We start from the raw sequence: 26,758 nt of genomic DNA, 5'->3' as shown, positions 1-26,758 counted from the left end.
AAAATATAATTTTATAACACAAATATTTTGATGAATCATCACTATCTCTGAAAACAAATATACAGGTCAGAAAGGACTATCCAACACACACAAGCTCCATTTACTATTAAGTACTATTATGCTTTAAAATATCAGCTAAATTCACTCTGACTCACAGTGAATGCACAACACAATTGCCCTGTCTTTGCTCTTGGAGTGTTTAATCTGTCCTGGATACTTCTGAGTGTATGCTGTCAGCAGGAGAGACCATCACACAAATAACAGAACCCTGTGTGTGTGTGTGTGTGTAATTTTTGTGAACTGTGCATCACTACATTGTTAAAGATAACTATTAGTATTTTTTGGAAAGTGCAATTTGGTTTCACTGGTCTCCTTCATGGCTCATAAAACCAATTAAATCCTACATAAACCTTCCAGAGAACAGTGCCCTGAATGTTTTAATTGTTAAAGTTGATGGTCTGTAATGAGCACGCAAAGCTTTATAAATGTATGGATTATTGGTGTTGCTGTTGTCTTCAGCAGGCGTATCATCATGATTCAATTAAAGGAATAAAATCATGCCATATCTTACTCCACCAAGCCAGCCAAGGTATATGACTCTTTAGACAGTTTTTTTATTATTTTGGCTCTTTCCAGGCTTGGTAATGCTGTTCAATCAGGTATATCTCTGTAAGTACTGCTTTAGGAAACTACTATATGCTATTTTTATATATTGAAATGACTGGAAAGCCTGGTGTTTGACACCTGCTATGTGACATCTGATATTCTGTAAAAGTCTCAGACTAGGATAACACTTAACACTAACACTTTCAACTGGCTTTGACTTTATAAAAGCTCGTGAAATTTACTGAGAGAGTGTCTGTTCCTGTTCTCTAGCTGACACGGTTATGTGAGATCCTGAAGCTAATAGAGATAACTGAAGATTTCATTGATGCAGAAAACAATATTGACGAAAGCAGTGAAGTTAATCGTAAAGCGTTATCTCCGATATACAACGACTTAATCTTGAGTCTGTAAACGGCAGTGCTAACACAGGAAAGAGATGCTGAAAATGTAAATGTAATTCTGTAACAGAAATATTGGAAGAAAATATAAAATAACTAACTGGTGGTGTGATGGGGGCTATATGAACGTTAGAAAAGTTCAGATAACGCATGCAATTTTCTTTTCTTTACTCAGAAAGTAGCATTTTCTGGGTGATATGGCAAAAAGAGAAATGCTAATCAGAACAAATGTCAGCATAATAGAAAAGTTAAAACATATCATTTGATAATTATCTTTAGAGGTAAATGATGCATGAACTATAACTAGCATCTTGTACAAACGTGTCTCTCTGTTTGTTTCATGCAAATGTTTTATGTGCATAATTTCATAAAGTTTTTTTTTAGTTATTGCTTTAAAAATAATTATTTTGCTTGTTCCAAAATACTTATAATTCAAATGTAACCCTGTTTCATAAAATACGTTAATTAAATAAAATAAAAATGTATGTTAATTCGCGTGTCAGTGAATCGCGGGTGATCATCCAATTGCGTTCGAGTGGAACAGAAGCCCTGCCCACCACGTTAGCCGCTCGTGCTGGGCGCCATTTTAGTTTCTTCTCCGAGAGATTCACGAGACGAAAGCAGCGGAATAAAGATACAAAATGCATCTTTGTTGTTTATTTCTTCGGATTTTGGTGAGTTCACATTTTCTAATGTGTATAAACGGTCGTGTGGCGCTGCGAACTCCAGTAACGTACTTCTTAAATGTAATTTTCACGAGTTAAGAGAAGTCTGTTGTTTGATGCTAGTTTTAAAAGTTCACATTGTGTAACGATAATTCTGACGTGCTTGTGTGAACGTATTATTGCCTGTATTTATGCAGGTCAGGTTTTTCTCCAGAGCGTGAAGTTCGTTTAGTTCAACGAGTTTCGTGATGGCGATGAGTCAACCCTCGAGAGACTCGACTGAGTGAACTTCTCCTCAGAACGGGTAGGAGAGATCAGCTTTACTTTTCTTTTCTTCAAGCGGTTGCTTAAAGCAGTGTGTACTTTTTGTGAGACGGAGCTATTTTTCTTCCTTTTAATTTAAATTTTCTTCACACCAAACGTTCCCTCGCGACTCTTTTGATTCAGATCCGATCGAACCGAGTTTAATGAACGGACTGAACTGAACCCTTCTTCTGAATTGCCTTATTTTACTATACAAATGAATGTTAGGCACACAAAAGGAGATGACAAACACGTTCTCTTTCACCGCTTAATGGACATGATGAAAAATATGCGTAGTAATAATGTAAAAACGCCAAATGCAGCTTTTATATCCATTAAAGAAAAGTAAACGGGCTCATTCTCCAGCTCCCCAGAGGTAATAAGTTTTACAATTTTGTATTCAGCCGATCTTAGCAATCCAGAATTTGCCATTGCTGGGCGCTGAGTCTTTCTTGTCTCCCAAAAACCTTTAAAATATCTGGTTGTAATTCTGTGACTGTATATGTATGATTCCATCTTTCATTTACCTGATGATGATCTAATGAACCTTAAGGAGGTTAACCAATATGCAGTATAATATGCAGAAACTAAGTCTTCTAAGTTACTCCAGTTTTTTTTTTAAGGTTGATGTACATTTTTCATTTATAGTTTGTGTAAATTCACGTAAATTTACAAAAATATTTAAAAAGAAATACTACTGAGATCAATATCTTGCTATAATGTACAACTAAACTAAACTGTCCTGAAACTGCAGCCTACGGTTGTGCAGGAGCTATTGTTTTTTCATCATCATCATCATCATCATCTGCTGCTCCATATACAGCATTAAATTCAGATACATAACATTTAGTTTAAATGATCTTTAATGCTTACTAGAATACATCCTGTGATGTAATTAAAGGTATTAGCATCAAGCTACACTTTAACATGTATGTAATTATTAACGTATTTGCTTAAACACACACTTGAAGCTAATAATGGGCAAAAGTAATATTGCTTAAAAAAACGTAATGCTTAAATATTGGAAAGAAAGAACTGCACTGCTCAGGCTTTGGAGGCGGTGGAGACAATAATTATTCATGCCGCAGTGCATGATGGGAGTTTTCACTATGGTATTACTATTACACAGCATGTATTGCACCATGAAGAATTTTGTTGATTGCCACCGTTGTAGAGGTTCATGTGCTGGTTCTTGATGATGCATCACATGTAGTTTCACATGTAGTTCATATAAACAAATAAAACAAGAAAACATTTTGGATGTGAATAATACCCTTTGATTACCTCATCATATGTAAACACCTACTACTGCGCTCACTGTCCAGCGCTGATGTCGCTGCTTCTCTGATCAATCCAGCATAAACAAGCTAGTTTTATTGATTTAATCTTTATCATGGAATTACACCATTCATATGTTATCAAGAACAATTCATTTATAGTATGCAAGAGATGATGTTACATTTCCAGTAATAAAGAAATGTTAAACAGGACATCTACGCTGGAGAAGGATGTCTTGGATTTTGGAGATACCGCTGTATCGCTCCCTGTGTTCTTTCGTTTGGCTTTCTTCTTTTGTAGGCCAGTATTCAACCCAGGTCTGCTCTCCAAACATATACTGCAGACTAAAAACACCAGAAAACACTATTGAAAAACATATGAATTCATTTTTTTAATAAGTGTACACTAAAAAGCCTTTTTTTTAGGGCATAGTTTGACTTGGTTTTCATCAGTCTGACAAATGACTCATCCAGGAATTTTATTTAAATGTCACCATAATATATTTCTAAATACATTATGATGTTAGGCTGCATTCTATAAATTCATCCGTTTATTTACTGGGTTCTGGTTCTTTTTGTTCAGCTCTCACATAAAAGCCAGACAAAAAACTTGTATGTGACCGTATTGACAACAACCACCAGGCTATGTACAACGATCAGCCAGAAGAAGTTGACTATAAGAACTTAACAATCCCATTTACTAAAGAAACTCAAATTGATAACAGTATGAGGCTTCGTGTAGATTCCCTATCCTGTGTGCAGCTCTGGCACGTCACAAGCTGATCTGTGACAGAAGAAATTTGCCAGATGCTTTTCCAGATCTTTGGGCTGAGCTGTTGTCTATGTATTGGCGTGTTTCTCCAATGAGTGATTTCTGTCCAAGGGCTGATTTTGTTGTGCGTAGCTTTGCACAAAAGGATTTTTGAAATCTCGATAGCTGATTCTGCCTTTTCATTCAGTTTGGGATATTTCTTGTGAGGAGCCTACATGCTCAAATTCCAAACCTAAACGGCACATGTCAGCTCATGTCGAGAAAACTGAGCCTTGCAGAGCCTGATGGCTGTTTCTGATAGATCAGAAAGCAGTTCAGTCTTGTAAAATCTAAGAAATGGTCTATGATTAAGAGATGGTCCTTTTGGCAATGACCTGGCAATTTGTCATGGCCTGGTAGGAGTGTAATGAGATGGCATGGTTTCCAAAGGTCTCACAAAGTCTTTGAGGTTCGCTTGCATACTACTGAATGCGCTTAGGCATCTCTAGGCACAATGATTTAAAAATAATGCACTAATTTGATCTCGATAAGGCCACAATTCTTGTATGCGCTGTTTTTCATTCTGCAAGAACAATGGTTTTGAAAGCCTGTAGTGCATCATCCCCTTCGTTGTGATCTCTGATTGTCTGTAGCTGCTGGTTTGTCACATTCAGGTACTGTTTGGTTGATGAGTTGTACATCTTCTTGCTCTGTCAGCACACCAATGGTATCAGGGAACAGACAAGCTTGAAGGACGTCCCTTCTAACTAGTTGTAAAAACTGATCAATGACCATCCTACACAGCAAAATCCCAGGTGTTAAATGAACCCTTCCAAAGTAAATACGGTAGTTAAGTGTTTACTGTAGTTGTGCTCTTGACTTTAAAGTATTCCATAATTTTTGGCTGCTGTAAATGAATTATAACAACCAGACAAACGAAGAGCAGAAGTCATAGGTGGAGGTGCAAATCTTTGACAATAAAGATACTGTGAAGATTACTTGAAGCCTGCCAGAAATTTCTTCTCTAATTGCATCCAGAATAGATTTAATGTCCAACACAGTTAAACTTTGGTAATAAACATGCCTGCATTCAGATCCCTCTCTCGATCACACAGCAAGACCTGTGACCAGTGAATAATCCTGGTTATATTATGGTACGTGGGCTGCAAAGTGGGCTGGAATGCCACTTCACGGACGAGGTGCTGTCAGCGTCCACGGGCGAAAACTTAATCTGAATGCTCTGTTACTGAGTGCATTATACATCTTCTGACACCATGTTTAGAACTCACTTAGGCATCAAATAAAAGGCAGACACAAGAATGCATGTGACTGTATTGACAACAACCACCAGGGCCATAACAGACGGTAGCAAACGATAACATGAGTTATTACATCCTATAACACTTTTGTGCAAAACCAGAATCCTGTAGGAAAACGCCAACACCTACCTTTCGCCGAGCTTTGTCAGGTCAACAGATTTGCCCATGACGAGGTACGACTTTCCTTTTACCAATCCTAAATGATCTCTGCAACTGGGATGAGCCAGATAGTTTGTCACGTTCGCATCCGCATTCTTATCAACGCCTACAAGACAGAAGAAGCGGTGATGCTTTTTACACAGAAACATCCCACATGTCAGCCACAGTTCAAAAGTCATAACCTATTATATTTATATTTAGCTGGACACTGAATAATTAAGTGTACCTTTTCTCAGCACCAGCTCTACCTTCATGTCATAGCTGTCAAAGCCTTTTCTCAGATCCATCTCCACCACTGTGGCTTTGTAAACTGTGAAACACTTGTGTTATACTGGTGTTACATCAAAGCTGTGAGACTAGACGTCAATGGCTGAGGAAGAAGAACATGTGTGTTTACCATAATCCACACCAGCTCCACAGGCTGTAGAAAAACGCTCCTGATCTATATCCCGATCCTTTTTGGTAACTGCATCTTTCTGCGTTGAGATTTAAAAAAAAAAAAAAAAAATACACAACACACTAACAAAACATTTTCATCCAATATAAAATTAAGTAAATTAATAACATGACTTATAACACCATATAAAGAACTCCAATCACAGCTCTCAAAAGAGACATCGAACAACATCCTAGCCCTATCTGTCATCAACTTATGATATAGCACTGAGCATGAAACACCTCCCTAGCAGCTAGTTTCATACACAGTTGAATCACGTTGAATTATGAACAAACACAATGATAGATGAATTATTCCACTCATGCGTTAAAACTGAAGGTCTTCTGTGGAAAACTAGCCATTTTTCATCCATTTATCCCAAACTATATAGATACTACATAGTGTATATATATATATGGGAAGGTTTTGAATCCTAATCTCTTTTTTAAAAAACTATATAAAGACAATCCTTTTAGTGGAATCACAAAACCTCGTGAAGGAAGATGGACCTAATCTCGAAAAATAATAATAATAAATGTGATTGTTTGTCATAAGTCCTCAAAGAGTTAAAGTTAATGAGATAATTAAGAGACTAATGAAATGATGGTTGTGTATTATCGATGAACACCTGTTATTGAGAATTACAGAGTGTGCTTAAGATTATTATGCTTTTATGAAAAATGCTGAATGGCTTTTGTTAAACATGTTTGGTGAAGGAGTTTAATACCTTCTACACACTTGCAAAGATCTCCTTTGATCTTGCAAAGATCTCTCCTTTCAGGGTGGTAGAACTTTGTACAGCGTGCATCTGAAAACACATTTAATTATAAATTCTCGTGCATTGTGAAACCTTGCCAGAAAATAAATCCAAGATGCATGCAGCAAGTCATACACACTTTCAGCCTTAAACCAGAGCATTTGTTTTGCACTTTTAAAACAATGTCCTTGTGTGTTGAAATCTGTTACAGCAGAACAACTTTTGATTCGAAGCGAATTGATTTATTCCATCCACTCCATACTTCAGTGTATTATTTTCATTGGTTAATCGTTTTGGCTAAATGATATATTTTGGGTGTGTAGAAGATGCTCCTTACCTGGTGAGTAATATTCATATATTGTGACTGCAGCAGGTGGTAGCAGACCCACATTAAACATCTTGTGCATTCTGATGGAAATTATTGGTTGATCTTCACGCAAAACCTAACAATAAATCAAATGTAAAAAAAAAAAAGTGATTTTGCTCGTTATTAACACATTAAATAATAATATAAAAAAATCTAATCTATAGTTGCATTTAGACTGAAATGATAGTTAATCAGTGTATGTATCTCAACTGACAAACAGCATATTTAGAGCTGTGGATGACTTCTGATTAGCTACGACATGCTTTTTGATGGTCAGCGTTGTTTGCTGTAAATGTTGTGGCAAAAAAAGAGGCACAACAACAGATTAAAAGAAATGCTCTGCTATGCAAACACACACATCAAGAATCAGTGTATGAATCTAAACAACAGTGACAATCAACCAAAATAATAAACAGATCAATCAATCAGTGGCATATTTTAATCGTTGCAATGCTTCATAAGCGAGGTTTGTACTGCACTGGTACCCAGCATGCATTGCAGCATAAAGCTTTTTACTCACTATTTGTGAGGTTCATATGCTGCTGTCATAAGGATGTTGTAGTACTAAAGGTGTTGTGCATAAGACTTCTTACATTTGTTCATAGTAGTTTATTTTGCAGAATGATAACGATATTAAACTAAAACAAAACGCAGTGTCATTAAAGTGTACCCAGTAAATGAGATCAGAGAAGCAGGCCTGCTTTATGATGACTTCAATACATAAACATTTACTTAAAATACAAGAACTGTTTTATGTTGTAGCAGCCAGAAACAAAAAATAGCATTAAAACATCAAGAGCCCAACTGAAGCAAATGCCACGGCTGTGCAGTAACTGTGCAGTTAATGAAGCACTTCCATCAGAATCAAGTATTAAACATTTCACAGAATATTAAAGCAAAAGCACATATTTTTCAGACTACATGAGGAAGAACGAGAGTTTGCTGACATACCTTATTTAAGTACAGGATGAGAGATCTTTGCTCTGACAGTATTTGGTTTTCATATTTCTGAATATATATGTCCTTTCCTGAAGACATCTGAGTGCAAGAAAATATCAAAAAACGCAATGCATTATCAAAATGATTTATGTTATGTCTGAAAATGTGTTGAGTTCCTCTTCTAAAAACATAAGTTTATCACCACACTACCTCTTTGAGATCTTTTTGATCAACGTAAAATCCAGTCGGTATGCTAATGTCCAGAATAGTCATGGTGGCATCGGTTTTATCACTTTTGTAGCTGCGAAGATGGAGATCAAGAACAGATGTTATAACAGTTTTGGTGTTTTCCTTCATCTTCTCATTCTGCCTTTAAGGCTGTTTTCACACTAGAGCTTTTGGTGTAAATCCAAGTCTGTTTTACCTCAGATTTATTGTTTTTGTAAAGCATCACATTTGCGACGTGGACATACCACCAGAATGAGAAAAGTGAGATGGGAACAAACAAAGTGTGGAAATGAAACGGTTTTCCAGCATAACAAATGATTAGAACATGTTCACATACTAGAAATCCAGAGTGAGCTTGTACGTTTCAATGGCGTATGGTTCCGCTAAAGAAAACAAGAAAAGTAATTCAAATAAAAAGCAGCACACAAAGTATTTGAGGTTTTATTTCTGAAATTCCCCCAGAAAGGGTAAGAACTTACGTTTGCTGTCTTTTTCCATCGTAACATTCAGATTAAAGGCTGTACAGTCTGTGTTCTCAGCAGGTCTGGCGTAGTACTGCGTCGTAACCTGAACACAGCAACACAACCGGTTATATTTTAACACACCTGTGTGTCAAGTTAAGGACAACACATTTGGTGCTAAATCCATTTTAACACAGGCAGTGTGTTGATATTTAACACGCTGTGTGTCATAAATCACACAGGAAAAAAACTGCTATATTTGTCTAGATTCAAACGTGTTTTGAATACTCAACATTAATAACAACAAAAGTAGTTCACAAGCACTAATGTAATGTTCTCAGAGCATCCCGCCAGAGTCATTGACATTCACTGAACGTTTCCTGAGATGAGCGAGATGTGGAGGCCTTTAAAGGATTGAGAGTCGTTATTCTGAGGATTTTCAGATCAACACACTCTGAACAGTGTTAAAGTAACACTGAAACAGAGCCGAACATTAATGACAAGCAGAATTACCAAAAGAAAAAGACCAACTGAAACACAACTACAACTGACTAAGTCACAGCCTGAGAGGAAATCTCAAGATCTCAGCATCTCCCACTTCATTACTATTGTTCAAACCTCATTTAATTACTCAGTTATCTCATGAAGTCTTTGAGGATTTGGGATTTGACTCTGCTTGGTTGTGTCTTGAAAGGAATAACTTTGGTTCCTCCACTGGTGTAATCAGCTCCTGAGTAGTAGTTGTGTTTCTGTTGGTCTCTCTTTATTTGTTTCTCTTTCTTTCTGCTTGTTAATGTTCTTAAGTTCTTCTCTTTCAGTGTTACTGTAATACTCTGTGTTGTGGGATCAAACGCACTCTGAGTGTTATTCTGAAGATCCTCCAAATAACAGACCCTCAACCCTTTAACACTACATTTTACCCTTTGCTGTTATTCAAATGTCGATAAGTCTCCCAGTCATTGCCTTACTAAAACAGCATAATTTATAATCCCCTGTTGTTAAAAATTGTTTATATGAAGCCAGATCAAAACGAAGTGCATTTATACCCAAATTTACCCACCATATAACAGCTGTATTTTCGTGCTGTCATTTTCTGGCCGCTTATGTTCTAAAATTGTTCATTGCTAGGCAACACTTTCACTCAGTGACCTAGTGATTTAATAAATAAAGACAAAATAAGTAAAGAAAGATGATTTATGGTTGCTAAATAGGTATAAGTAGTAGTGCTGGGTGGTATACTGGTATTCATATAGAATGTATTTTTCTTATGATATGCATTTTTTTTTTTTTTATTGCAGCGATATATACGGCATATACTGACTTCCAGTTATTTTTCACAAGAGCATCGAGTTCCAGCTTCATTGAGTCATAGGTCAATCTGCTTTAGAGGACATGTGATCGCATTTTTACGTCACAGTACTTGTGGATATATCTGATTTACGGAGCTTCAAAATAGTGGCTGCTATCCACCAGCATTACTAAGATTAGAAGAGCCAGGATACATTTTAAAAAAAAAAAAAAAAAAAACATTCATCTTAAAGAAAAAGCCATAAACACCTAGCACGGCTTGAGGGCGAGTAGTTTATGGGGCAATTTTCATTTTTGGGTGAACTAGTCCTTTAATAAGCCTATATTCATTAATGACTTATAATATTATACAACCCAAATATGTTGACAACTCCCATTGTCAATGCAGACTTGTTTAGCTTATATTTACCGTTATGAAAAAAAGCAGAGTGTAATTTTTATTAAAAAGCCAGGACAAAAATGTAGTTGATAACTAGATATAATCATTCCATGACATTTACACTTCCTTGTGAATATTGTGGCATAATACAGTGAAATAATAGCCATATAAAAACAGCTGTAAAATTTTCCCTGCCATTTTTAGGCATAAAGTGAGCCTCGGCGGTTCTAGTGTTTTTAAGTGCTCCACATCATGATCATCTCAGGAAGTGTTTGTTAAATGTCATTGACACCAGCGGGATGCTCTGAGAACACTCCGGGAACATCACATTTCTAGCGGGTAAATACCTAATACTCTGTTGTTCCTCTCCTGTAAACACATATAGTGCATGAAAACTCACAGAGAGAGTGGCTCTTCCAGTTCCTCGAGCAGTTACATTAAATTCCTGGCTTAGGTCAAACTGTTGAGTGAACGCAGAAGCATTTGAGGCATCAGCATACTTAAAACCTTAAGATTTCATTGATCACACACTTTTAGCATAGGTAATAAAATCACGAATGGTAAACAAAACACCCAATTCTTCATTTAATAAAACCTTATGTACTTTAACAGAAATGAGCAGCAAACAACTTAAAATGTAGCAGATGAGGTAATCCTCACCCTCTCTGTCCGTCTAAGATGCATGTTATTTCTTTGGAAAATCCATTTGACAGGTTTGCTTCTTCCTTGTACAGACAGCTCCACGTCCAGATTGAAGTTTTGTTTGTTCTTCACCTGCGTATGATACTCTGCCACGGCCTGGAACACCATGATGGTCGCCTAGAAAAGACAGAAAAGCATTGAAATCAAGTCCTGTAGTGTCAAATGATGAGGTGTTGATGTACAGCACCTGTGTGGTTCCAGATCCTCCATAGTGAGACTGTTGTCTGCCCAGCCAGTGCACTGCCTCTCCTGCTTTATCAAACTCTTTGGCTTTCACAAGCGCCAGCACAGCATACGCCGTCGCCTCTAGTGAGTGATGATGCTGTCCAGAGACTCTCCAATACCGACCGCCTGTTTCAAACACAACACAGCAATAGAAACACAATTGTTAAGAATTTACAGCCAAGAAGTGCTCATTACGGAGTGATGTCGGCCTGTGATTGATCGCTCAGAAGAGAAGAGCGTGAACTAGTCTACAGTATGAGTAGACAACAGAAACATTCCTTCTTTATCTCAAGCAGCTGTCATTGCACCACAATGCCTTTGTAATGCTTCAACTATTTGGGTGAGTTGCAAAATGAATCTCTTTTTGGTGGCTTTTTGACTTGACTTACCTTCTGTTGGAGTAGAGTGTTTCATCAACATTTCTTTATTGAATTTGTCGGCATTGGCCATGGCGTGGGATGCCATCGCAACAGCGTAAGGGTTGCTCAGTTGTGAAGTCGACCTTCCAAGAACGTAACAGCCTTCCTCATACTGTCAGGCAGACTCTGTAAAAGTGTGCGTAAAATCATAAGAGTGTGAAAAAGCCAATGTTCATTTTTAATAGTTCTAAAAAGATGTGTACTTACACCAACTGTTTGATCACAAACATCTTTGCCCTCTTGCATGGCAATCACGACAAAGGCCGTCAGAGAGGCATCGGCATCTTTGCCCTGTACATCACCCTGGAATAAAGCAATAATAAACAGAAAATCATTAAAAAAATCAAATCAGCAAAGTTTGGTAAAAACTTTTTCATGACTAGAGGACTACAGGAGATGGGTGCAACAATTTGTTAGATTTGTTGCCCTATGTTAGATCTGCTGTTTATTATTTATCATTAGTTTATTATTATTATAATTTTGGGAAAGTGATGTAAGGCCAGGAATAGAGGGTGATTATTCACTCCCTACCAACAATTTCTGCCGCACCTGAGGCTCAAACTTGCGAACTTTGGTTACAAGTCCAACTCTAATCATTAGGCCAACTGTCCCTGTGGTCAACCAATAAGCTTATCTTATATCTTACTATAGGGACATGGTGATCTTTGCTTTTGGGGTAAAAATGTTTGTGTTGCCCAAACAATTTCGTCATGGATCACTCCAAAAACAAACAAAACAATGAAATAAATATATAACAGCAGAATTAACTAGTACTAGTACTGAGCAAGCGTGTTCAGCAGAGTGCAATACTTTTATATATATAAGAGCAAAAGCATTGAAATATATTTTTCCTTTGTATCACTTGAACTGCATTTTGTTTAAATGCAATCGGTCATAGTGACGTTCAACTTACCACCATCTCTCTGTGAATTACAGCTGAATCCTCTTTAAAAGAGCCGTCTGACTGTTGTTTGTTGAGGACCAGCCACTTGAGGCACTGCAGAGCACATTGTCCTCCATCACAACAAGATCCCTGGCCATGAAGAAGACTTTGGCCACGTATGCTGTCAGCCTTTAACAGACAGAAACAAATGTAACTTATTAACAAGCAACAATTTTCCACCAATAATATTTATTGTTAATCATCATCATACGTTTTAAGGAGAAATTGGAAATAATGACAGATAAAAACAAATTTAATCAATTTAAATAAAACTACCATGTGCTGCTCGGTCTTTGTGTCCATGCAGCGTAGGATCCATCTGATTTACGATAACTCAACTGCCGCTGATATCCTTAATACAAAAGGATAATATATATATATATATATATATATATATATATATATATATATATATATATATATATATATATATATATATATATATATAGTAATTAATTAATCAAACTGCCCAACTAAACTACACTAATCACCAAGGGTTGAATTGGGATTTGTTCTTCAATTAACAAACAAGTAAAAATTAACAATTGTATTGTACTTGTATTTCGGCAATTAACAATTGTACCAATTGACAAACTGTATAATATAACGAGAAAACGCCTAGTGTAAACGGGCCTCAAAATCATTCTAGATGCTGGCAGTGTGATATTTGTATAGTTATAGATATAGATACTTTATATCTGTTGTGTTCTGCTGACCTGTGTTGACATGGTTGACGGCTTCATTACGGCGCTCCACCACCAACAGCATCCCACTGATTTGTGTGGTCCAGATAATGAGTGGCAATGAGAGGAAGAGTCATATAGATCATTATTGTCTCTCCATATCCAACGGGTTGGACAATAAGTCGACCCATGAAGCTTCCACTGATGGCCTGCTCGACTTCGACTGCCTGAGTGATCTCTTCAGCTGGAGAAATGAAAGAAGAAAAACCAAGCTAAGACTAACACAAATGATCAAGAAAAAACTGGAAAGAAAGAAGAGCATCCTTTAGAGTATTTTAATGGTGCGCCAAAGTAAAGACAAAGTCTCAAAACTAGATGGCACAGGCCTACGGCTTCTAGCTCAGCCTGATATAATGGACATCATTATTCATGTTCAACATTTAAAGTGTTTGCTGTAGCAGTTGCAAGGTGTCTAGATAGCAACTGAAATTTCAAATCCAAGGTAGGTTCAATACTTAAATGCTATTGTGTTTTAAAGCTTCTTAACACTTTTGAGACTGCTGCTGTCACGGCAAACTCAAAAGCAAAATTAACTCTATAATTGTACTCTATAAAATGAACTCTTAATTAACCTAACTTTAACTTTTTGCCGACTTGGAATTTGACTCGAGACTTGTTTGTGTCTTGAAAGGAATGACTTGGTTCCTCCTTTGATGAAATTAAAAAAAAAAAAAAGATGAAAAAATAGATTTCTGGTGAAATCAGCTGCTGAGATCATGAGTGGAATAAACATATGGCAGGATTTTTACACTTTTACTCTTTGTCCCCTGGATTTAACACCTGTCTCTAATATACAGTCATGTGAAAAAATTAGGACACCCTTTGAAAGCATGTGGTTTTATTGTAACATTTTTAATAAATGGTTATTTCATCTCAGTTTCAACAATACAGAGAGATTAAAGTAATCAAACTAAACAATGAAAACTGAAGAAAAGTCTTTTCAAGATCTTCTGTACATGTCATTCTACAAAAATGCCTATTCTAACTGAGGAAAAGATAGGACACCCTTGCCCCCTAATAGCGAGTGTTACCTCCTTTGGCTGAAATAACGGCAGTGAGACGGTTCTTGTAGCCATCTACCAGTCTCCGACATCGGTCTGAGGAAATTTTACCCCACTCCTCAATGCAGAACTTTTCAGCTGTGAGATGTTTGAGGGTTTCTTGCACAGACAGCCCTTTCAAGTCACCCCACAGCATCTCAATGGGATTCAAATCTGGACTTTGACTTGGCCGTTCCAGGACTCTCCATTTCTTCTTTTTCAGCCAATCTTTGGTTGATTTACTAGTATGTTTTGGGTCATTGTCATGTTGCATGGTCCAGTTCCGCTTCAGCTTTAATTTTCTAACTGATGGTCTCACATGTTCTTCAAGCACCTTCTGATACACAGTAGAATTCATGGGGGATTCTATGATGGTGAGCTGACCAGGTCCTGCTGCAGCAAAGCAGCCCCAAACCATGACACTTCCACCTCCATGCTTCACAGTTGGTATGAGGTTCTTTTCTTGGAATGCTGTGTTTGGTTTACGCCAAACATGTCCTCTGCTCTTGTGTCCAAATAATTCAATTTTGGACTCATCTGTCCAAAGAACATTATTCCAGAAGTCCTGGTCTTTGTCAACTTTATCTCTGGCAAATGTCAGTCTGGCCTTGATGTTTCTGTTGGAAAGCAAAGATTTCCTCCTTGCACACCTCCCATGCAAGTTAAACTTGTACAGTCTCTTTCTGATTGTAGAGGCATGTACTTCTACATCAACAGTAACCAGAGCCTGCTGTAGTTCTCGAGATGACACTTTAGGGTTTTTGGAGACCTCTTTTAGCATCTTGCGGTCTGCTCTTGGGGTGAACTTGCTGGGGCGACCAGTCCTGGGCATGTTGGCAGTTGTTTTGAAAGCCCTCCACTTGTAGACTATCTTCCGGACAGTGGAATGGCTGATTTCAAAATCTTTTGAGATCTTTTAAATCCTTCCCAGACTCATAGGCTGCTACAATCTTTTTCTGAAGTCCTCTGACAGCTCTTTGCTCTCTCACCATGGTGCTCACTCTCACTTCAACAGTCAGGAGCACACCAAACTAAATGTCTGAGGTTTAAATAGAGGCAAGCCTCATTCAACATGCAGAGTAACGATCTACTAATTATGTGCACCTGGTGTGATGTACCTGTGTGAGATCTGAGCCAATTTAAGAGGGAATACATGTGAGGGTGTCCTATCTTTTTCCTCAGTTAGAATAGGCATTTTTGTAGAATGACATGTACAGAAGATCTTGAAAAGACTTTTCTTCAGTTTTCATTTAGTTTGATTACTTTAATCTCTCTGTATTGTTGAAACTGAGATGAAATAACCATTTATTAAAAATGTTACAATAAAACCACATGCTTTCAAAGGGTGTCCTAATTTTTTCACATGTATCTGCTTGTTTTACACTCTTTGGTGACCAGGTGGTGCTGTGAGCAAACAAAGCCTCCAGAAATGAACCCTTTTGTGAACAACTTGGCTGAAATCTCCACAAGCTTAATTTAACAATGGACTTCATTTCTCTCAAAATAAAACATGAATGCAACTTTAAAGAAATAAACAAATGAAATCATCCCTTTCCTTACCGGTAATGAAGATGTTCGTGTAAGCAGGTGTGTCTGGAAACCGATCAGCCGGTATGGCAGCTTTAAAAACGAAAGGATTTTCACCTGATCCATTTGGGAAGAGAAACGCAGAAAAACAGCAAGATGGAAGAATGTTTAAAAACCCTTGACTCTGGTGTTGAGTAACAACAGAAGTATAACACAGTGACGTTTTTAGCGTGGTTCCCAGCAACTCTCACCATTCTTATTAGGATTGAGCTCCACATTTGCTTCACGTATTATACTCAGCACACCCTCAGGCTGAAAGAGAAAAAGAGTGTAAACTACCAGCTTTTGTTGCTCTAGTTCAGGGGGAGCCACGGTCCTGGAGAATTCAGCTTCAAGCATAATCAAACAAGCTAATAAATGTGTTCAGGATTATTAGGGCTTCAGACAGGTGAGATCAGAACCGGATCAGACTCTACCCTGCTTTAGTTCATGCAGGTGTTTAATCTTGCTCATGAGCTCGTGGTGATAATACTGTGAAATCAAATTGTTGATTGGGATGACATTCATTGATCATTGCATTAACATCTAACCAAATCGAATGAAACGGAAGTGCAGAGAAGTGACAGATTTCCCATCAAACCTACCACCACCTTCAGCGTCTTTCTCACTCCATCTTCAAAATCTAATATCGAAGCTTTCACCTCAATATCATGATCTCCCGTCGTCATGGGAATAATCACGTATGAAACTGCTACGCTGGAGTCCTTATCAACTGATATTATTGTTCTGTATTTTCCTTTCTTCCAGGCAGAGCTGCAAACATCTTCTGTCTCCATGAACTCCACACGCACCTGGTGAAAACATTTATTTATATAGAATGAGACTCAGATTTGACAATAAAAAAACTACAGAAGAAAAAAAAAAAACTTACCAGGCAAACAATAGTATGATGTAAGCAAAACTACAGAAGCGCATTTTCCAAAAAATACATTAAACAATTCTCAGTCTGAAAGCATATTAAATGCAATACAAACCCAACAGAATAGGAATAAAGCCATGAATCGTTTAATTTGTGTTCCTCAGAGCAAATTATACGGTAAGGGAGATAATTAATAATAATATCAAAAGAATAATAATAATAACAATAATCACATAAGTCATAATGCACAACCAGTACCAAATTTTATCAAAGGAGGAACCAAGTCATTCCTTTCAAGACACCAACAAGTCTTGAGTCAAATCCCAAGTCCTCAAATAGTTAATGAGATAATTAAGTGATTAATTAAATTACAAAGGATCACATGTTGATGTTTTACTGGCTAAAATGATTACGCCACCCTTGATATAGTGTTTGCTTTAGTTGGGCTCTTGACCCTTGACTCCAGTTTTAAATCTCTCTCTGTAGCAATTTAGATTAGATTAGATTCAACTTTATTGTCATCACACAATGTACAAGTACAAGGTAACGAAATGCAGTTCAGGTCTAACCAGGAGTGCAATAAGCAGCAAGTGCAGGATACAGGTACAATATAAATTACAAAGACAAAGATAAATATGTACAAATTAAATTACAGATGAATTTACAGTTCGTGTGGTGTTGAGAAGCAGAGAGATCAGTGCTGGACAATGAGCAGATGTTAGCTGTTTTTATGATGAGATAATTATCACAAGCTGGTTTGGGTGGCAAATGAATCTCAGCAGAGGAGACAATCAACAGAATGCTTCGTACTGCAATGCATGCTGGGTAACATCCGAATAAAAATATTTATTGATATTTATTAATATAAATATGTATTAATATTTATACTCTATAATTGTTATAACTATTAGTTTAGAAACATGCATGGCAGTTACTGAAATTTAATGCATTACAGTAACATACTTTAACATGGCTAAAAACTGTACAATTACAGTAACCTAAAGGCAAATGTGCTAACAGTATTTTACAGGATAATTTTTACTACACCATAATTATATGCCAAAATAAAAAAAAAATAAGTACTTAAAGTACTAAAAGTGAAGCTGCTGTCGGATTATTACTGTAAAATTACAGTGAAACATTTTATGATGTAGTACATGATTTGATTAAAGCATAATTGGTTGCTATGGCTTTAATTTTTACCTCATATGTTTAAATATCAAATGAGATCTACCTTCTTCAGTTTAACTGGGGTGTAGTTGTGAATAATGGCCTTGATTTCCAGTTGTTCACACGCACAGCTGAGTAAGGAATCTTGAGATCAATAAAAAATCTCTTAGAAAAGACTATCTCCTCAGGTTCTGCCACACAGATGCCTTTGGGACACAAACAACAATAGAAGTTCTTAAAGTAACAGCTCCTGGATGCTAATGTTGCTTTTCAGAGCATATATATTGGGTTTGCAGCTTCTTCTTACCAAGTGTTGGAGACAGACTGACAGCCAAGATCTGCCACGTAGTGATAGAGTCTTTCAGGTAGATCAGTTTATTTGTGGCTGATGTTGATTCACTGAAAAATGAGCAAGGAAAGACTTGCGTGATTCAGTTCAATACAATAGTGTTGTCTAAAGAAACAGACTCTTACTAGTAGTTTCCATTGTTATTGGGTAGATCAATCTCCTCAAAAAAACAGCTCTCAGGGAACTGTGTGCGTGAGACAATATCTTCAGAATCTGTATAACTGCCATCATCATCATCTGTTTTTCACAGAAACAATCATTAATATCTCCAGCATCTGTGGATACATTTATTGCTATCAATATATCTTAATAAATATAAATGCATATCTGTTTCTTAATTCATCAATGTATTTAATTCAAGGGCAAAGCCACATAAGGACTGGAGTAACACTGCTCAGTCAACACGTGAGGTCATGCAATGATCACAGTGACATCACAGCAGGGCTGTCCAAACTCAGTCCTGGAGCGCCGATGTCCATCAGAGTTTAACTCCAATTTACCTCAACACACAAGCATGAAAGTTTCTAACATGCTTCAGGTGTTTAATTAGAGTTGAACCAAACCTGGACAGCCCTGTCATACAGTGATCCTCACAATGCGAGTAATATGTGAGCTAATATGTGTGGTGATGGCCAGATGAAGCCTCGTGAAGACAGGAGCTTTTCAGTTTTTCTTAAAGGATTCATTTCTGGAGGCTTCGTTTGTCAGAGGTGGAAGCTCAGGGGACAAAAGCAAAAGTCCTGTTTATTCCAGCTATGAACTCAGCATCTGATTTCACCAGAGGAACAAGTCATACAAGTCAAAGGTAATGAGATAATTAAGATTAAATGATGATTATGCACTAGTAGTGAACAACTGCTGTTATTGAGAATTAGAGGACCAGATGGTGATATGTTGAAATGATGCCACCATCATGGAGATCAGTGTTTGCTTTAGTTAAAATCAGATGATGGCTATAATTGATAAAATACACCAAACTGAGAGATTCAGGTGAAATTATGTTGATATCAAAACATAAATCAACACCACCTGATTTCTTTATTGGTTTGGGGGTGTTCCATGTAAACAACAAAAATATTAATTTGTGAATAGGTTGACATAACGTGCATGCATATTAAATTTTTTGCAGGTAGTCTTTTTGTGCAGTGAATATTTTTGTTGAAAGTGCACATTTTTATGCCATTTTACTTTTTTTTTTTTAAGGTTAATCAGAAACATTTAATATGATTAATTCTATTAAATTAATCAGAAATATTGATTGTAATGTTTTTACAATCAATATTACATATGGCAGTACTTTTCTGACCCCTGGACTTTCCACCTCTGAACATATTTAACAGCAAAGATGAACTCTGAAAACATTTCTAATATTTAAATGAGTTGATTCAGAATTGCTGTTTCTCACCCAGTGATCGCCGTCTTCTCTTTGAAAGTAAGGGACACGCTGGTGCTAGAGGAAAATTCATTATATACAGTATATAGGTAACATTAAGTGGATAAGAAGAAAAGAGCATAGACAACTTTGATGGAAGGTTTTGATTCGTATTTTCTCAGCATTTTTGCCCTTTATTATTGATGAGACAGTGGCATCTTCAATTGGCTGCATTCAGACTAATGCACAGATCTATTTTTCGGTCTATATCTTGATATATCAGATCCATCCTACTCTGTATAACTGACTATGTTTACATCGATTTCATATAAAAGTACTGAAAAATTCATTTAGTGCATTCAACTGCAGTGGCGATCAGTTGCTCCAGAACAAGCAAATAAAAACCGCATGTGAAAGTCTGTTAGTGCATGACTTTCATGCATCTATAAAGTACTGCATTCCAAACTATTAATGAAAGTATATCTAAATTAAAACATGGTGGGTGGAAGCACATACTTTCAAGCAATGTGCACACGTCTCACAGCGCAAATTCTTTGCAATAAAGCTGCCTCAATTGTCTACTGTGCCCATGACAAAAAAAACAAGCTCAGAACAGAAGTAAAAATTATGATGCATCGGAATATATATATATATATATATATATATATATATATATATATATATATATATATATATATATATATATATATATATATATATATATATATATATATATATATATGTATATATATATATATATATATATATATATATATATATATATATATATGTATATATATATATATATATATGTGTGTGTGTGTGTGTGTGTATGTGTGTGTGTGTACAAATACACATATATACTTGTTCTGGTGTTGGTTCCTCCTGCAGTGTTGGACACAAACATCAGACCTGCATCGGTGAAAACCCCCATACTGTCCTTTCCTCCTCCTGCTGTACAGCCGGTGTCATACTGCTCTATGACGTCCCAGATCTAAAGAAACAGACCATTTACAAACAAATCTCAAGCATCCAATGACTTTCGAGGAGCTGATGAATGCCCTTCACCTTTGTCTGGGTGAGTCTGTTCTTGTTAAGGACATGCACAGCCTTGTCAACCACCACCAGACCAACTTTAGCTCCAGGATCTCCAGTGATCTGCAGCTGAACATCATCTCCTGTGCTGTAGGTATTCCTATTATCCTTCACCTCAACCTTGAGCTGTCATTAAAACAAGACATGCTGTGTCAAGAAAAAAAACTAGCTGCTTGGCACAACAAGTTATTTGGTGATCTTACTTGACCCACCGTTCCCATGCACGTGTCCTTCACATCGACCCAGACTGAATCAGACACCACTTCAGACGAGCCCACATGATAATATCGCCACAAAGCGGAAGGGCGGTATCATGTCTTTGGTTACAGTCACAGGCACAGCCACTAGAGATTGTTCATTTGGCTTAAACCTGCCTACTTCTACAATCTGACCTTTACTTAAGATCTAAAAATGATACAGATGACAAAATAAACATATTAATTTACTCATAATATTCAATATAATACAAAAACTATACACATTTTACTCAAACAATGACATCTCTGCTTGAACCATGACATGACTGTTTCTCACCATGTATGTGAAGTCCTGATCTTTAAATCCTGGACTTCGTCCGGTAATTAGATAAACTGTAATTTGATCATGAATCTGAAGCTGCAGAGCATCAATGATAATATGCAGGTAGTTTTTGGAGCCGTCTTTGGGCTGGTAGGCCTGAGCTGTCATCTTCTTCACTGCCTGCTGATCGTCTCTTAATTGTGGGTCTACGGTCTTTGCCTGGAAATCATAAGTATTTCGTTTCTGATGTGCTAAGTACAATGTAATATAATATAATAAACAGCTGCACTGCTTGTTTAACATCAATTAACTCATTTATTTTACACTAGATCGCCAGTGAAGCTGACAGATCATCAGTGCTGTCGAGATGGCAGGTCTTACAGTGATCTCAAGTGTTGAATATAATCCCAGAGTGTTAACAGCAACCTTCGCAATGCCATTGGTTTTTGTTTTGCCTCTGACTGGCCCCTGATTGCCCATCACTTCAACTTCCACATTTACAGCAGGTGTCTGGTCAATGTTTGATACATAGACCTGTTGTAAAACCAAGTAAAAAAAAAAGAAGGAATTCTCAGTTCCTATAACCTTTAAGCTTCTCAAATATCTAGTCCAGCAGTTCACCCCGCCCAAACTGACCGTTCAAGCAGTGATCCTCTAACAAGATGCTAATCTAAATCAGGTGTGTTAAATAAGAGAGACGTGCAAAATATAGGGACTGTATACAAGGACTGTCATTTGAGAACCGCTGATCTAGTCAGTGTCTTATACCAAGACAGTGAGGGGCATCCCAGGTTTGAAGAAGTGTGGTGTTTTTTTGAAGTGGATGGTGTACGGGGACGTCACAATCTGAATGCCTCTCCTTTCTGCTTCCACCATTTCACTTCCTGAAACACAAACGATGATCTTCTCACACACATGCGTGTAAACATGTGCATACAGATGTACAGTATCTGTTGAGTCTTACCACTTTCTGTTAAAAGACTGACAGAAACATAGATCGACCGTCCAACCAGCTGGTTAATGCTTGGAAAGGTCTTTTTAATCATCTCATCGGTCAGTTCTGCAGCGCCTTCTCCATTCTCAATCTATTCATATCCAAGAAAAACAGAAATATCAGTCTACAATATGTAGTGAAAAGCTGTTGTGTTTAAATTTTCCTCTATATAGGTGAGAAGAAATTAGATTGAAGACATCGCTCACCTCAACTTTTTGCAGAGAAGTAGGAATACTTGTTTTCTTCTCACCGTCCATCACACCAAACACCACGAACGCATTTCCATCTACCTTCTGTCCAAACAGATACCTATAAAAGCACATCAAAACTCTGTTGAATGTTTATTAATTATTATTAGCACTAGTTACATTTTATTTCAGCTGGAGTATCCTAATGAAGTGTGGTGGTTTAGTCATGTTCGTCTTACTTGGCCTCAATGTCGACTGTCAGACTGTCATCAAGCACATGGAAGAATGACTTACTGGGCTTTAATTTCACATCGAATGTTGGAAGCACTAAAACCAAACCAGACACACAAATGAAGTAAAACATACTTTGACTTGTCCTTTTCTTACACATGTTGATTAATCACAGCTCTCACCATATTCTTTAACCTCAAAGTCTGCAGTAAACGTCTTCTGAGGAGTGTTTGTAAAAGTGTGATAACCTGCCAGATCCCAGAGCTGAAACAAACACAACACATACAGAATCATGCACGTCTGCCTTCATAACATATATATACTGTATGCATGGCGACATTTCCCTATTGTTGAAGTTGTGGTTTCACAAAAAGCTTCAGTCCTGACAGTGTTTTTACGTACGTGGCAATCTCAGGAATGGCATATTTTCCGGACTTCATCCCTTTGACTGGAAAGATCTTCTCTGATGAAACTGTGATGCCTTGAGGATTCTTCAGAAACACAGAAATCAGTATAAAAACTCTTGGGCTGCTGAGATCGTGAGCGTAATGAAGCCCATTACCAGTGTTGTATCAGTGTTAAGCTGATACAGTGCCAAGACCAAGTTGTGTTTCTTTTTTCTTCAGTGATAATGATTGCTAACAGAAGGTGTTCATTACATAATTTAATTAGCTACTTAATTATCTCATTAACTTTGATCAAAAACTATATTAATTATAACTCGATGCTGGACTCATGCACTGAATATTACAGTTGAAATCTTTTATCTCTTGTGTGTGTGTGTGTGTGTGTGTGTGTGTGTGTGTGTGTGTGTGTGTGTGTGTGTGTGTGTGTGTGTGTGTGTGTGTGTGTGTGTGTGTGTGCGTGTGTGTGTGTGTGTGTGTGTGTGTGTGTGTGTGTGTGTGTGTGTGTGTGTGTGTGTGTGTGTGTGTGTGTGTGTGTGTGTGTGTGTGTGTGCATACCTTGATTTCAACTGTGATTCCAGACTGACTGAGTTCCAGGTTGGGTGTTAGGGAGAAAATCCTGTAATGAACTGCAAAGGAAGTACAAATATATCAAATAAAATCAAAGTGTGTGTGTGCGCGTGTGTCTGTGTGTATCTATGTGTGTGTGTTATAGCTCAGGGATGTCCAACCTTCTTCCTGTTTCCAGGAGATCTACCTTACTGCTCTGATCAACCCTGATCAAACACAACTGAACCGACTAATTAGGATCTGAAGTCTGATAGTGGTGTGTACACTGCCAGTATTTATCACACACGCTTGTGTATTGCAAAACAGAGCATTGTTATTTCTGTCATATTTCCCATTGTTCTCCTTCAAACACTATGCCATCCCACATGAAAGAATACTCTAGTTATTTATTGGAGTACTGCAGCGTTTCTGAACCATGCTACAGTGATCTGTACACCGTAAAAAATGATTCACTATATTTACTCCATAAAACTATCGATTAATTAAACACATTAGAATGAATTAGAATTAGCCGAATGAAATGCGATGAAAAGTAAATTTTAAACTAAAATATTTTAGAAGCAATATTATGAATTAAATTTAACACATGAAAAATGAACTAGAATTAACCAAATGAGGATGTATGAGATGTTATATCCCAGACTTGGCAGCAGTGGACAGGTGCTAGAAGTTAAGAACTGAGAGAGGTCCTAGCTGCACCGAGACAGCTGAAGAGAAGGTGGAGAGATATGGCTGAGTGTTTTTGATTGTACTATTCACACTTCATAGAGATTTGTGAACAGTCCGTAGAACTTCCTTACCTGCCTGATGTACTGAATTGCCACATAGACCAATCATTACCAATCTGTCCATCATAGACTGTGAGACTTTGTCGGATTTTTTTTTTTCAGTGACTAAGCAACAAATACATTTTTGGCTGGCCAAGACTAAAGGGTATCTGACTATTAGGGGGCCTCCCTAGTTGAATTCATCATTTCAATTTTGTGCTCAATGTTTTCCGTTTCACAATGTCTTTAAGCTTAGATGAAGTCAAATTTACATTTCGCCCGTTGACTGTTTTATTGAATCTCTTTAATCTTCAACCGACTAAAGACATAAACGGTAGACTTATCAATTTATAAAAAACAGTTTACTCCCTTATTCAGATTTTTGCTTTTGGATATAAACACTCAGACACAAAAATGATGTAAAAAGTTGCTGGTTACCAGAGCGATCATGTAGGGAATATTTTCACCAACAGAGGGCGCTGCAAGCTACACTGAGTCCGTAATTTTTACCTCGTTGTCGCCATCTCTGTTTGAAAAAAGTGGCATTGCAGTTATTTGCAGAATTATATCCCATGTGTGGTTTGTGCTTCATGAATCTAAGGTTTTGAGGTGAATGTGTAGCTGATTCGCGAGATCAGAATAATCACAGATTCTAAATCACGTAGTAGTAAGTAGTAAGGGCACTATTTAGGGAGTTGGCCATTTTAAGGGCGGTCTCAACCACAAAATGGAGCATCGGCACTCACTACCAGAAATAACATCATATAAATATATTTAAATCTCAAAAATTTAGCTAATATTAACATCATTAATGGTCTGTCTTATCCTTGGAATATATTGACGTAATTATTCATTTAGTGAGGTTAGGCTCATAAAAATTATGTGAGTTTCCGCGTTGGGATTTTTAAAGGGAAATATTTAATACAGTAAAATATTTAAACAGGATGATAGCTGGAAAGATATCAAATACGGACGAATCCTGGAAAAAGGAGGGAGTGTTGACAGTTAAGGTCTTTGAGGATCCTGCTATCTTGATAATTCCAAAGGGATTGTGGAGACAAGAGAGAAGACGCCACTCTACTCAAAACGTCATTTCTACCAAGATTTCTACCACTATGTTTTCTAGGTCCTCTGAACAACATATTGATTCAGGGACCCTTGAAGAAATGGTATTTTCAGCAGGGTGACTCCTGGGCTTGTGCACACATCCCAGTATGATTGTAAGTTCACATTGTGCATTAATACACTCTGTATTCGTTTTGTATAATGTTTGTAACACTTAATGGTACCTGTGCTAGAAGGTGTGTAGATGGGCTTGTCTGTTTGTACAAATATATATCCAGACTGGAATGAGACCATGACCACTTTCTCCAGAGTGATGGTAGGAAACTCAGCTTGTAGATACACAAACTGCTTCTCCAGAGGATCGTCAGAGAATAAGTTCTGATCATCAGGGATCTAAATGACAGAAAATGAATTAGTACTCTACCAGTGTTGAATATATATATATATATATATATTAGTAATACAAACTAAATTGGATATGATGCATTACACAACTAAACGGTGGTCACCTTTATATCTGTAAGGATCTGGAAATTGCTGTCTGCAGTCAGTGTCACCGATTTAGACAGTATCTCCTTGTCTTGTTTTAGGTAGTTCTTAACCATGATCTTCACGTTCAGGTCTCCTCCAGAGTAATCCTGAGCCTCCAGAAATACCTTCTCTGAGGAACCCACCCTCAGCAAGTTAGGAGCTGACAGAACGTACCTGAGGAGATCAAATCAGAGCGTTTGAGAACAGATCCGTTAGTGACTCCGTGAACAAACAGTGTTTGATACTCACAGCGGGTCACATAGTGTGAGGATCGGTGAGGAGAGAAGAACAACAGTCAGAAACAGCAGCTTGACGTCCATCCTGACCGTCTGTGTGTCTCTTCCTGTGAGTGCACAGATTTCTCGTAAATGACCTGCAGAAACAAGTTGTGTAAATTCAACCTTTGGTAAATTGGCAGCTGTTCTGTTGATCTTTTAAGGGTCAAAAAATGGACGAATAATATATAATGCCATGCAAATATGTCCTAGATGTTTCAGCTCAACACCAGTGTTGGAAAACCAGAAGACATAGAGTAAAAAGTGTTGTCTATTCCAGCCATGAACTCCAGCTGATTTCACCAGAGGAGGAACAAGTCATTCCTTTCAAGACACAAACAGTCCTTAAAGAGTTAA

The 26,758-nt window shown here is 37.3% G+C and overlaps 1 pseudogene; it reads right to left on the bottom strand.

The window, feature by feature from the left end:
* Positions 1-3,387: 3,387 nt before the first annotated feature.
* Positions 3,388-26,484, bottom strand: LOC122343897 (annotated as a pseudogene).
* Between the last annotated feature and the right edge of the window lie 274 nt (positions 26,485-26,758).

The sequence above is a fragment of the Puntigrus tetrazona genome, chromosome 1 (genome assembly GCF_018831695.1).
Source record: "Puntigrus tetrazona isolate hp1 chromosome 1, ASM1883169v1, whole genome shotgun sequence".
In the NCBI taxonomy this organism is placed as follows: domain Eukaryota; kingdom Metazoa; phylum Chordata; class Actinopteri; order Cypriniformes; family Cyprinidae; genus Puntigrus; species Puntigrus tetrazona.
This window is presented reverse-complemented; position numbering and strand designations above follow the sequence as displayed.